Source organism: Mustelus asterias, chromosome 11 (genome assembly GCF_964213995.1).
Source record: "Mustelus asterias chromosome 11, sMusAst1.hap1.1, whole genome shotgun sequence".
NCBI lineage: Eukaryota > Metazoa > Chordata > Chondrichthyes > Carcharhiniformes > Triakidae > Mustelus > Mustelus asterias.
Window position 1 is genome coordinate 33,718,985 of NC_135811.1, and position 12,645 is coordinate 33,731,629.

Consider the following 12,645-nt stretch of genomic DNA (forward strand, 5'->3'; position numbering starts at 1 on the left):
AACCGGCATCTTCATTCTTTAGGGAATGTTCAAGTGTGAAGGTTAGTTAAATCTGGGATTCTCACTCAGCTGTCCTAATTGAAAGTCCACTGCTCGAGCTTGCGGTTACCAGCGTCCCTCCTGACATCCTTACTTTTAAAAGCAGCAGCTCGGGATATTTAGCAGCGGCTTTGAGAGGTCTCGGCTAGAAGCAAGACTTTCTGCAGAAGGACATAAGCTTGTGTCCTTAATTAATCAACTGCTCGCAAAATTATAAAGATACACAGCTTTGAAATGTGCGATTTTTGAGAACGTGATTTTGCTGGCACATTATTAACTTCAGGGAAAAGGGAGGTTATTGCAAGAGGAATTTCAGCTTATTAAATTCAATTGGGGAGGAGGGTGGGAGGGGTGGTTGGATTTTCTGGTCTCGACATCAGCAGGCGTTGTCATGGGTAGCATGGGAAAATTTGAAGAGCTGTTGACTCTTAATCATTCACCAAATTTTCCTGTCCTGCCCGTGATGATGCCCGCTGGCATTGGGACCAGAAAATCCTGCCCATGAGGGGGAACTTTCCCATCCCCCCCACCACCAGAATCGAAGTGGGCGGAGGGCAGACCACGTAGAGGTCCGTTGACCTCAGGCGGGATTTCCCAGTTTTAAGCGAGCGTGGCCGGAAAATCCCGGCTATTGTCTTAATTCCTAATTGTTTGGTTCCTAGAAAATTGCCACATTTTATAACAACGACAGTTTCAACCAGTAAAGCCCCTTCGATGTAGTAGAACATCTCAAGGTGCTTCACAGGAGTATTATTACAGACTCACAGTGCCAGGGACCCGGGTTCGATTCCTGCCTTGGGTGACTGTCTGTGTGGAGTTTACACATTCTCCTTGTGTCTGTGTGGGTTTCCTCCAGGTGCTCCGGTTTCCTCCCACACGCCAATGGTGTGCAAGTTAAATTGATTGGCCAAGCTAAATTGCCCCTTAGTGGCAGGGTGATTAGCAGGGGAAATGTGTGGGGTTACAGGGATAGGGCCTGGGTGGGATTGTTGTTGGTGCAGGCTCGATGGGCCAAATGGCCTCCTTCTGCACTGTAGGGATTCTATGATTATGAAAGAGAATGTAACAGCAAGCTACAGGAAGAGGTAACAAGCAGTGAGACAATGAGGCAATGGAAAGCGTGAGAGATGGAATGATGATGTAAAGTTGGGTGTCATCAGCGTAAATACGAGAACTGATATAGTTGCAGATGTCACTGAGGGGCAGCATGTGGAAGAAAATTAGGAGAGGGCCAAGGAGGGATCCTTGGGAGACATCAGACGTAGTATGGCATCTGGAAGAGAAGCCACTCCAGCTCGTACACTGGCTGTGATTGGATAGATAAGAATGGACCCGGATGAATGCAATCCCACCCAGCTGGACAACAAGTGGAGAGGAGCTGGACAAGGATAGCAGTCAACTCCATCAAAGGCTACAGACAGGTCTTGAAGGACAAGGAGGTCCAGTTTACCATTTGTGACTTTTAAAACGTCTGCTTTGGCGTCGGTTGGGGAATTTACATGGAGGGAGGAAGTAAGAGAGAGAGAAGGCGGTGAATTCAGAAGGATGACAGCATGATGAATTGAAAATGTAGTTAAAAGCACCAAGGAAGAAAAGTTGGTCAGTGCAGAGTCTGAGGGAGGAAGGCAGTGAAGATATCTCGGTGAGAAAATGTTTATGGTACTTGGGTGTTGCAGCCCACAATTCTTTTCAGCAGAAGCGTATTATCCTGTCAAATCGCTGTGGGTGTCACCTCTCAGTAATTGAGGTTACATTAAGAGTTCTGACTGATTCATGTTATGGAATTGGTAACACAGTAAATGTTTGTATGCATGTTTCTGTATGGCTCTAACACTGGCTAAATAAACATATAACCAGTTCATTACCCTTGGAAGGAATAAAACACAGGGGTCAGTCACCATGACCTTTTTGAAATAACGTGTACTGTAGTCACTCCTTTATTAATTGGGAAATTATATCCCATAATGTCTGTCTTTCTTTAGCATGGTATCCTGAGACAGCTGTTGTAGATTGCTAAATCGACCATGTTAGCTTGTAAGAAACAATATTTTTTCTTCCAATATTTAAAACTATTGCAAATTAATTTAATAAAACACGATTTAAAGTGAATCACTAGCACACAGAACATTAAAGTCCAGGCATAATGGGATAATTTGAACAGTTTAACTATTTCCAATATAAATTTAAAACAGCATTAAATAGTTACAGCCAGGAAATTAAAATCACCAATTCAGCTAATTATCTCCAATCCAATTAATTCAAGTAATTCTGTACCTTACAATATCTCAAAACTCTGGCGTCAGTCGTTTGTCAATGTGGGATCATGTTTTATTATCAGCAACAAATTTAAAGCGCTTTACTTTTATCTTTACCTGTGTATTAGACTTTCCAATAAAAATATCAAATCATTATGAAGCAATTTTTCAGCATTTCTAGTCCATCCAGTGTTGCAAAGGAGAATATTAGCTTTGTATTGTGTTACCATTGCAGTCTGAGTGGACACTTCAAGAAAGGTCACAAAGATTAAGTTACCTTCTAATGAATATACGAATGAAAGTAGAACTGAAAAGATGAAAGAGTATCGTGTGTAACATGAGATTCCAACAGGAATTGCAAAAAAAGGATGGTCAACAACTGCTCAGTCCAATGTGCATATGAAATAGGAGTGCCTAAATGGCCAAGAAAAGAAGACATTGGATAAGGAAGTAATTGAAAATCAGAGAATTCTTAAGTTAGTCAAAATGACAATATAAAATAGGTGTCTTGTAGTTCAAAAGTATATTAATAATGATTGCTTGTATTACTCAATGAGATCAAATGAATCTCAAATTTCAACAATAGCCAGCATTCTTTTATTAAAAGTACATTCTGTTCTTAGTTTAAGAGCATATTCAAAATTAATGAATACATAAAGAAAGGAATTTTTAAAAAAATGACAGTCTTCAAATTATTTTTGCAGAAAGTATTTGTGGAATTTATCAATGATCAGCTACCGAATTTCAAGGGAACGTATTGTCCAAAGGATCATCTGCAAAATTCTACTTCAAATATGATTGGACATCAGTGATGACAGAACTGGTTGCAAGCTCCACAAGTTTTGACATTGGGTTTTAAGGGAGGAATCGAGAGTCATGATGACATCCCAGAGCTGGGATAAAATCAATGCTTGCCTATCAGTCTGTTGAGTAGATTAACCACGTATGCAACCTATTCTGACAACTGTGTACAATGAAACTGCATTACATTATGTAGCACTTTCTTATTACTGTCTACTTGGGTGCTATCAGACTGCAGTCTAGTTTGACTTTGAATGGTGTAATGAACTAAACAAATGTCTGTTTCTTTTGTGCTTTAGATCTGCTGATATCTGAGGATGATGCTTTCTTACCAGCTTGTGTGCTGTCGAGAAGTGGCCTTATGGAGGTTTCTTCAACAAATAGGCAATTGTTGCATGGATTGCCAGCACAGTGACATAGATAGAATGCCTTGTCTTCAGTTGTGATATATTTTCCCCTAACTGGCTCATAATCTTCATTAGCCTTGTTTTCCTTCTCAGGTTAGAGACAGGTTTTGGGTACAATGGTAAGGAAATGGATATCATGGAAGAATTACCTGTTGCGATCACATTCTGTAGGAATAGGAATTTTGGCTACTTGAACTGCAGGATTATGGAATAGATCTATTCCAGGAGACAGAGGACCAAAAATTAATGTACTTTCTTTAAGAGTAGCGAACACAATGAATTAATCATGGGATTTCAAGATTTATTCAAAAAAATATTATTGGCAAGTCTGTCACAGAAGGCTGTACAAACAAACACTAATATTATTTCTTGTTCAGGAGTAACTGAAAACAGTATTAAAATTTGCTTAGAATCAGGATTCCAAGGATGTGTTGACTTTCACATTCAAAGTACTGAAGTGCTCAATTATTTTCTCAATCAATTTAATAGCTTTACGTGATTGATGTGTTTGCTTCTGTCAAATGTTTCTTTTTATTGTGCTCTATTTTAAGTTTGGATACATTTAAATCACCAGCATCGTCTTTTGCATTGCAGCAATTAAAAAAAAACTTTAAAAATCAACATAAATGCTTAGCTTCAAAAGATGAGAGACGGAGAAAAAACAGGTGGGGAAACATATTTAAATATGTCAGCTATTGTTCAATACAGCATAAATTGAAATAATATACTTGCAAGTCCTTCAAAGCATATGTAAATATTCTTGGTCAATAACAGCTTGCTTTTCATAAATTCAACACTCCCCTTTGATGTTCCAAACTCTGCCAAAAATCTAACTGCAATTTAGTGCATCAGATTATACATACTCTAATCTCTATTAAGTAAATATGTTGTCCTCATCTCTGCTGAGACAATAGTCTTCTGCTTCAAAGTACTTGGGTGAAGAGATCTGGGGAAAAAAACCAGCAGGTTCTCAAAACACGGTGTCTGCTGAACACAAGAAAGTTGGGTGGCTAAGGAAGGTGTGCACCACAAGAGGTGAGCTAACCAGATATGAGAGATGCATTAGGTTGAGTTCCGAGTTCTGTTTCTTTATTTCCTCCAGCACATTATTAGAACAAATGGGGAGAATGAATCCCTGCCAGAAAGTAGATGCACTTGTGGACACAATTGAATGTTTTGTAATATCATTCCACACAAATGTCACAGTTCATTGCCTCGATGACCAACCTCAGTACTTCTGAGACTCCTTCAAGTCCTTTTCCTTACTGTGCCAGTGTATTACCTGTCAGCAGACGTGAATTAAGTTGAGTGCTATTGTTGGTGTATTGTCCTGTCACATTATCATTGAAACATCATTCCCGGGTAACCGACTGAAGATAGGCTTCACATCACCCTGGACAAAGATGCTTGAAGTCAATAAATACTGTAATGCAAATAAAATTAATTAATGGATAATTAAGGGCAGGTGGGCAATTTTCCAATACGCGAGAGGGAGTAAATCAATATTTGGCAGCATTCACTCTTGAATAATTGGCTATGCTGGGAGATTTGGACACTATAGAAAGCTTTCTAGCAAAAGAAATGTAAAGGGAAATGGTCTGTATCTCCCAGTATAGACCAAGAGCATAGATTGGAAAGTTGCACAGCCCGAACAAATTCCCAATGGTTTGTGCAAGGCAGAAAATCACCCGATGGTGTTGACAGACTTGGCAGAAGATCAGTGAAATCTCAAATTTCCACCACAAATACAATGTCATGCCAAATGGAAAATAAGCAGGAACTCAACCAAAAACTGATCTCCCTTCACTGCACAGAAACTGCTTCTGAATTAAGATCAAAGGCACAACTGGCAGGGTTAAAAAAGTAAAATACTTCTTTGTCTCAGGAATAATCACTGCTGTACAAAACAAAATAAATTCTGACGCTCATACATTGTACACTGTAGCTAATATTGACAATGGAATGCAATATTCCATTAAAACTTTCCCAAAATTACACCTCGAAATTAGGATTTTCTTTCTTATCTTTGATAGTCTTAAGGAGTCATAGTTTTTGAAATAATTGTTTGCACTTCAATCTGTGCTATATAGCGAGGCTGTCAACAAGATAAATTAAATGAGAATCTCTTATGAAAAACCTACTGTTAGTAATGGATATTTCAACTTTTGAGGGATGAATTAATTTAGCAACTTAGAATGTATTAGCATATTTACTGTCGCATGATAATATTGTAGTCTAGCAAATTACCCTTGTGAACGTTATGAAGAAAAATGAAGGACAAAACAGGCCAGAACAGCCCTATATAGCTGAATGACGTGAAATTACTTATTATTGTATTAGCAAAATTATTATTATAAATATTGGAAATGAAGATGACAAAAAAGCCACATGTAAGCCATTTCTGCAATACATTATTTACTGTTTCCTGCCCCTGACATTCTTGGTGATTTGATACTACTCTATGATTTTGATAATTACGCTGTCAGGGCAAATTATTTTTTAAATGCTATCCCTGAACTGAATATCAAAGAAGGAAGTGGGCCTGGTCTATTGTTTGCCAGGAACCTAAAATTCTGAGATCTCTGTTGAAAGATGTGCTCTGTCAGGATAATGAAGGACTGTAATATCTTAGCTGGCATCAACATGGAAATAATGCTGGAATCTGACAGATCAGATGCTAAAGGCAGAACCAATCTATTTGATATTCACATGGCTTTTGCTCATGAAAAATAGTGTCTCCTCTCGTAAAACAGTAAAACGAGTTATTAATGAAACTGCTCTATTTATTTGAAAAACACACTGACACTTTTATTTATTCGATCTTTCGGGCTGACCCAGAAAACATTGCAAAAAAAGAAAAAGTACCTCAAAAGCCTATTGTTTTTCCCTCTCACAGCCGGAAACCTTATCTGTTTCCATACTGATAAGTATCTGAGTTGTCAAGAAAATATGGACCATTTGGCTTCAGTGAGATATAAGTGCATCTTTTCGGTAGAATTTACACACATTTTGCTGTTTAGAAATAATAAAAGGAAAGCCGGATTCAGCAACAATGTACTTGTGCTTTGGTGATTTAGAGTAAAGGAATTGATTTTGCCATAAATTATTCAATTATAAAGACCAATTGTTTTGGTAAATAAAGCATAATAAAGTAATGGTTATGTGATAAAGGATACAAAGTATAGAACTCTGGGTGGCAGTGATCCAGTTTCATTGTTGAATTAGACAAAGACCGTTCCTGCTTTCCTTCATTTCTGATTTCAATAGGGTTGGCAGGTTGTACCAACTATTTACTGGCATTTGAGTTCAGCTGTTGAAAATCTCCAATCTTTTGTAATTCTTAGTAAGTGAACTTCCTTTCTTTCTGCATGAACACTTTATCAGTGGTGTCAGATGAAATACAAGCTGTTAACTGCCAAAGGAGAGTGGAACAGTGCAAGGAGGCAAGCAACATCAAAGGATTATAAACAGGATTAGTTAAACAGTGATAAGTGCCCTGGCTAATGTTGAATTGAGCCATACAGGCCAGAAAGATCACAGATGCTAATCCTTGGATTTTGATGAAAAGGGAATCTTGACTGGATTCTGTGGTGGTTGTCCCTTTAAGGGCAACACAGAAGCGGAGGGTCATCTGGCTTGAGGGGCTAATTGAGACTGAGAGTGGGTAATCACCCCAGGGGGTGGAGCCCTCTCTTAGGCAGAAGACATCTGAAGGCAAGTAGTAGATAGGTAGATACTAGAGCAGCTGCTCTGGGGCGGCTCGGTGGTGGGGGCAGGGCACTAACCTCTGTACAGTTTTTCTTTAATAATAAATGCCCTTTTGTTCCTGACAAAGTCTGTACGTGTGCATCATTACAAACTACTGGTTATTTTCGTTATCCAGCACCTCTTGTTTAAAATATTAGGGCAACTTTAGCCGTAATAACTTTGGTGGATGTGCAGGGAAAAGTGCCCAAAGTACTCAACTGTCAGCAGTGTGACATCCAGGCGATTTTAACTCTTGGACCTTATCTCGGGGCAAGTAGCATCTGGTTAGTAAGCATGAGAGGGAGTTCAAGTGGCAGGAGGCAGAAGAAGGTAAGTTGTGGGAGAGGTTTTCATGGGACGAAGGACATGGGTGGATTGTGGGGCTGGAGAAGTCTATTTTCCTTGTGTGGTCTGAAGTAATCCTCCTGTTCCATGGCTCCCCAAGAGACGTAAAAAGAATCTTAGCCTTAATTCTGGTCCTGGATCCTCTTTTTGCTGACTTCGCATAGCAGGAAAGTAGCAGCAGCGCCCCTGTATGGGCTAGTGTCCATACTGAAGTCTGAGTCTTGTAGTATCAGCATATCCACAATCTGCATACTTCCTGCCTTTGCTACCTTCTCAGAAGAGCAGATTAAAATGGAAGGTGGTAGGGCACTGGCAAAGAAATCACCCAATTTTAACTGCCGACCCTCCCAATCCCCTCTCGTGTGTGTATATTGGTTGAGGATAAAATTGAACTTTAAACTTTTACCCTTCATGGCCATATGGCATGATGTCTATTTGGCCCAGATTCTTCTTTGTGATGATTAAAGAGGCGGCAGTTCAGCAATGTAAAAATGAGAGAGCAAAACTTAATTAATCAAGATCAAAAGAAACATGTCTGAGAATATTAGCAGCAATCAACAGAATCCCCAAGTTCTCAAACTTCTCTGTTGAGATTTACTTATTTGGTCCAGAGCAAAGAACAACCAAAGGAATGGTCCTAGCACCATGGATGGTGATGACCTTGATAGTCAGTGGCATTGCCACCAACTACTGTTGGGCAACACAATGCCAGAATAAGTTAACTGACCCCAGGTCAGTCAAGGTGAGAAGAAATACTCAGACTTTGTCATAACGCAATGTAAGAAGGATGTTCACATTTCTAATCACCTTGGTTTCATTGGGAAATTGATGGGATTCAAGATGGATAAATCTCCAGGTCCTGATAATCTTCATCCCAGAGTCCTTAAAGAAATGGCCTTGGAAATAGTAGATCCATTGGTGGTTATTTTCCAAAATTCTTTGGACTCTTTGACTGGTTCCTACAGATTGGAGGGTAGCTAATGTAAGCCCGCTATTCAAAAAGGGAGGTAGAGAGAAAACAGGGGACTATAGATCAGTGAGCCTAATGTCAGTACTGGGGAAGTTGCTACAGTCTATTATCAAGGATTTCATAACTCAGTATTTTGAAGGCAGTGGTATAATCAGACAAAGTCAGCATGGATTTACAAAAGGGAAATCATGCTTGATGAATCTATTGCAAATTTTTGAGGATGTAACCAGCAGAGTTGACTGAGGAGAACCAGTGGATGTGGTTTATTTAGACTTCCAGATGGCTTTCGACAAGGTCTCACATAATAGACTACTATGTAAAGTTACAGCACATGGGATTTCAGGTAATGTCTTGAGATGGATAGAAAGTTGGTTAGCAGATAAGAAGCAAACAGTTGGCATAAATGGGTCTTTTCCTGATTGACAGTCAGTGACTAGTGGGGTTCCGCAGGGATCTGTGCTAGGACCCCAGTTGTTCACATTATATACTAATGATTTTCAGATGATACAAAGTTGGGTGGGGAGGGGGTGGGGCGGTGAGCTGTGAGGAGGATGTAGAGATGCTTCAGTGTGATTTGGACAGGCTGAGTGTGTGAGCATATGCATGGCAGATAAGTATAATGTGGATAAATGTGAGATTATCCACTTTGGTAGCAAGGAAGACAGATTATTACTTGAATGGGTGTAAATTGAGAGAGGTGGATACTCAGCGAGACCTTGGTGTCCTCATATATCAGTTGCTGAAAGTAAGCGTGCAGGTACAGCAGGCAGTAAAGAAGGCAAATGGTATGTTGGCTTTCAGAGCATGAGGATTTGAGTATAGGGATAGGGATGTTTTGCTGCAATTGTATAAGGTGTTGGTGAGGCCACACCTGGAGTATTATGTTCAATTTTGGTGTCCTTACCTGAGGAAGGATGTCCTTGCTATAGAGGGACTACAGCGAAGGTTTACCAGAATGATTCCTGGGATGCCAGATCTGTCTTTTGAGGAGAGACTAAGTCGGTTAGGATTATATTCACCGGACTTTAGAAGAGTGAGAGGGGATCTCATAGAAACTTATAAAATTCTCACAGGGTGAGACAGGGTGGATTCAGGAAGAATGCTCCCAGTGGTGGGGCAGTCCAGAACTAGGGGTCATAGTTTGAGGATAAGGGGTAAACCTTTTAGCACTGAGGTGAGGAGAAATTTCTTCACCCGGAGGATGGTGAATGTGTGGAATTCAGTACCACAGAAAGTAGTTGAGGCCAAAATGTTGTCTGATTTCAAGAAGAAATTAGATATAGCTCTTGGGGCTCAAGGGATCAAGTGATATGGGGAGAAGGGGGGGGATCAGGATATTGAATTCAATGATCAGGCATGATCAAAATGAATGGCGGAGCAGGCTTGAAGGGCCAAATGGTTTACTCCTGCTTCTAATTTCTCATTTCTATGTAGCATTTGAACCCCAGCTGCAACTTAGCAGAAATGCTGAGGAAGTGCCATGAGGTCCTTTACCGTTGACTTTCTGTTGCCTGTAACTATGTCTTCATTCCCAATCTAACATGAAATCAAATGGTTAAAAGCTCTCATTACATGAAATTGCTTTTTTTTTGCACCTAACATCACTCAGTTGAAGAATTCCTCCTGACACTGGGGCTGATTTCCATATGATAAGTGGGAAGCTTTAATTCTGTGTGCTTTCTGCTGAAGGAGATAGTGGCTTTAACTAAAACAACTGGAGGTGATGGAACCTTCCATTGCCACCTCCAGCGAAAGACGCAAATGTCGGAAGCATTGGCCCTCCTCAACAGGCAACCAGGAGTTGTACTAGGAAATGAAGATGTAGCTAGCATGCCGTTCACCCAGTCTTGCTTACCCTTCTTTTTGCTGCCTCTTCAATATATCACAGAAGCAAGCAAAGAGAAGGAAGAAAGATCAGTTTGGTTTCCCTGTGTTAGGCTGCTTACCTTAGCTTTTCCTCTCAAGCACTATAGCCCACCCAGGCAAATAGAGCCTGAGGCAGTAGCACATTGTGTCAGAATATGAATGGTCTGCAGGAACTGCAGGTGTAAAATAAGGAGGCAGTTGTTGCTGGTCAGGAGAAATTGGCCTTCATTCGAGGAACTTTGACATCAAAATCTCAGTCCGAACATTTAGAGGAAGGATGCCTGTAGAGCATCATAAATATATGTACAAGCACTGGAAACAATGGCCCAGAGTGTGCTGCTGATGGTGGGTCAGGTGTAAGAGTTTACTACCTGCATCGTTGGCACTATCATGGATCTGTATTCAACACTGCATTGAATAGGATATGAAGAAATTCACTGAGATTTTAGTATTTCTACAGTTCTTTAGTACTGTGATCAATAGCACATTTCAGAATTGATGTGCACTCTAACCACTGAAGACAGTACCAAATTTAATTAAGTACAGACATTTCTGTTTCCCAGCTATAGCTACCTACTTGGCTTAAAGCAGTTCTAGATTTTAAAAACTGAAGCAGTCAGCAAATTCATGGAACTCTTACTATTGACCACGATTAAAAATCTAACCAGTGACATACTTGTTCCAGCAGTAGTGGAGGTCCACTTTCTACATTAGTCGTAGCAACTTCGATTGGATCCACCAGTGCTTGCTGGGTGAAAATATAACGGATTGTGCATTGAAAATGATTATGTAAATTGTGGTGTTACAATAGTGTTTGGTCTATACTCTTTCCCTGGCCTGACTATCTCCTTTGGCCCACTATCTCCTTTGGCTTGACCTTTTTTGTTAGCGAGGTTGCCTGGAGCGCCAGACATGGTTGGATATATATATTAAAAAAAATCTATATGCAACTCACAAAGAAATCAGGCAATTCACACGCATTGAGCCGCTAAACGGAATTGTTAAACATTCAGTTACCTAGAGCTAGGCTCATCATCCTGACAATGTGTTCTCGGCAGTGGTTGCACTGACCTGCATTTTCATCAATGCATCTAATATTTTACATAAAATGACAACCATTTTAACTGTTTGTTGATTTCTAATGTATCATTTCATTACACCATGGGCAGGCAGTCTTGCAATTGACTGCATATGGCTGAATCTCATTGTAAATTGCCGCATGCAAAGGGCGGCACGGTAGCACAGTGGTTAGCACTGCTGCTTCACAGCTCCAGGGACCTGGGTTCGATTCCCGGCTCGGGTCACTGTCTGTGTGGAGTTTGCACATTCTCCTCGTGTCTGCATGGGTTTCCTCCGGGTGCTCCGGTTTCCTCCCACAGTCCAAAGATGTGCGGGTTAGGTTGATTGGCCATGCTAAAATTGCCCCTTAGTGTTCTGAGATGCGTAGGTTAGAGGGATTAGCGGGTAAAATTGTAGGGATATGGGGTTGGGATTGTGGTCGGTGCAGACTCGATGGGTTGAATGGCCTCTTTCTGCACTGTAGGGCTCTATGATCTATGTGGTTACATCGGTTGTAATATTGCCTCAGAGATGGGGACAAAACATTGTATTGCCTCCTCTGTGGGAACACAGTACAAAACGCATGACAATTTGTGTGCACTGCACAGAACCAAAATTATTGCCGCCAACTTTCCCCAGGGACACCTCCCAGCAGGCCAGATTCAAGTACCAAACCAAGCCTTAAATGCAAACCTATAAAATAAATAAACCTGCTCCCTCGTTTAGTTCAACTTTTGCCTTGACGTCAAAGGGGTCAAAGCAGTTCATTAGCTTATCTTTGCTTCTCAATTATACCAGGCCACGCTGCACTGAAGCAGATCTCACATCTGCTGTAACACAGGAGAGAACTTTAACATGAGTGAGTGTATGGGAATGATTGCGGGTGGCTGGTTAAATCAGGCAAAATTCCAAGAATGTCGAGTCTGTTCCAACCTGCTGACTTTTATATTTAATTGCAGCATGTTAGGCCATGTGCATGACACCCCTTTGAGAGAGTCGATTTGTCAACTGAGATTTGTTAACTGCTCAATTAGTGCAATACTGACATGGGTTTAAGCTTTGGTCCATGGTTTCCTGGGATTCCTGGAACTCACCAGTGAAAGCCAGGTGAGAACTCGGCACCTGTTGAGGTGAGGGTTTGGAGCCATAGGGAAAT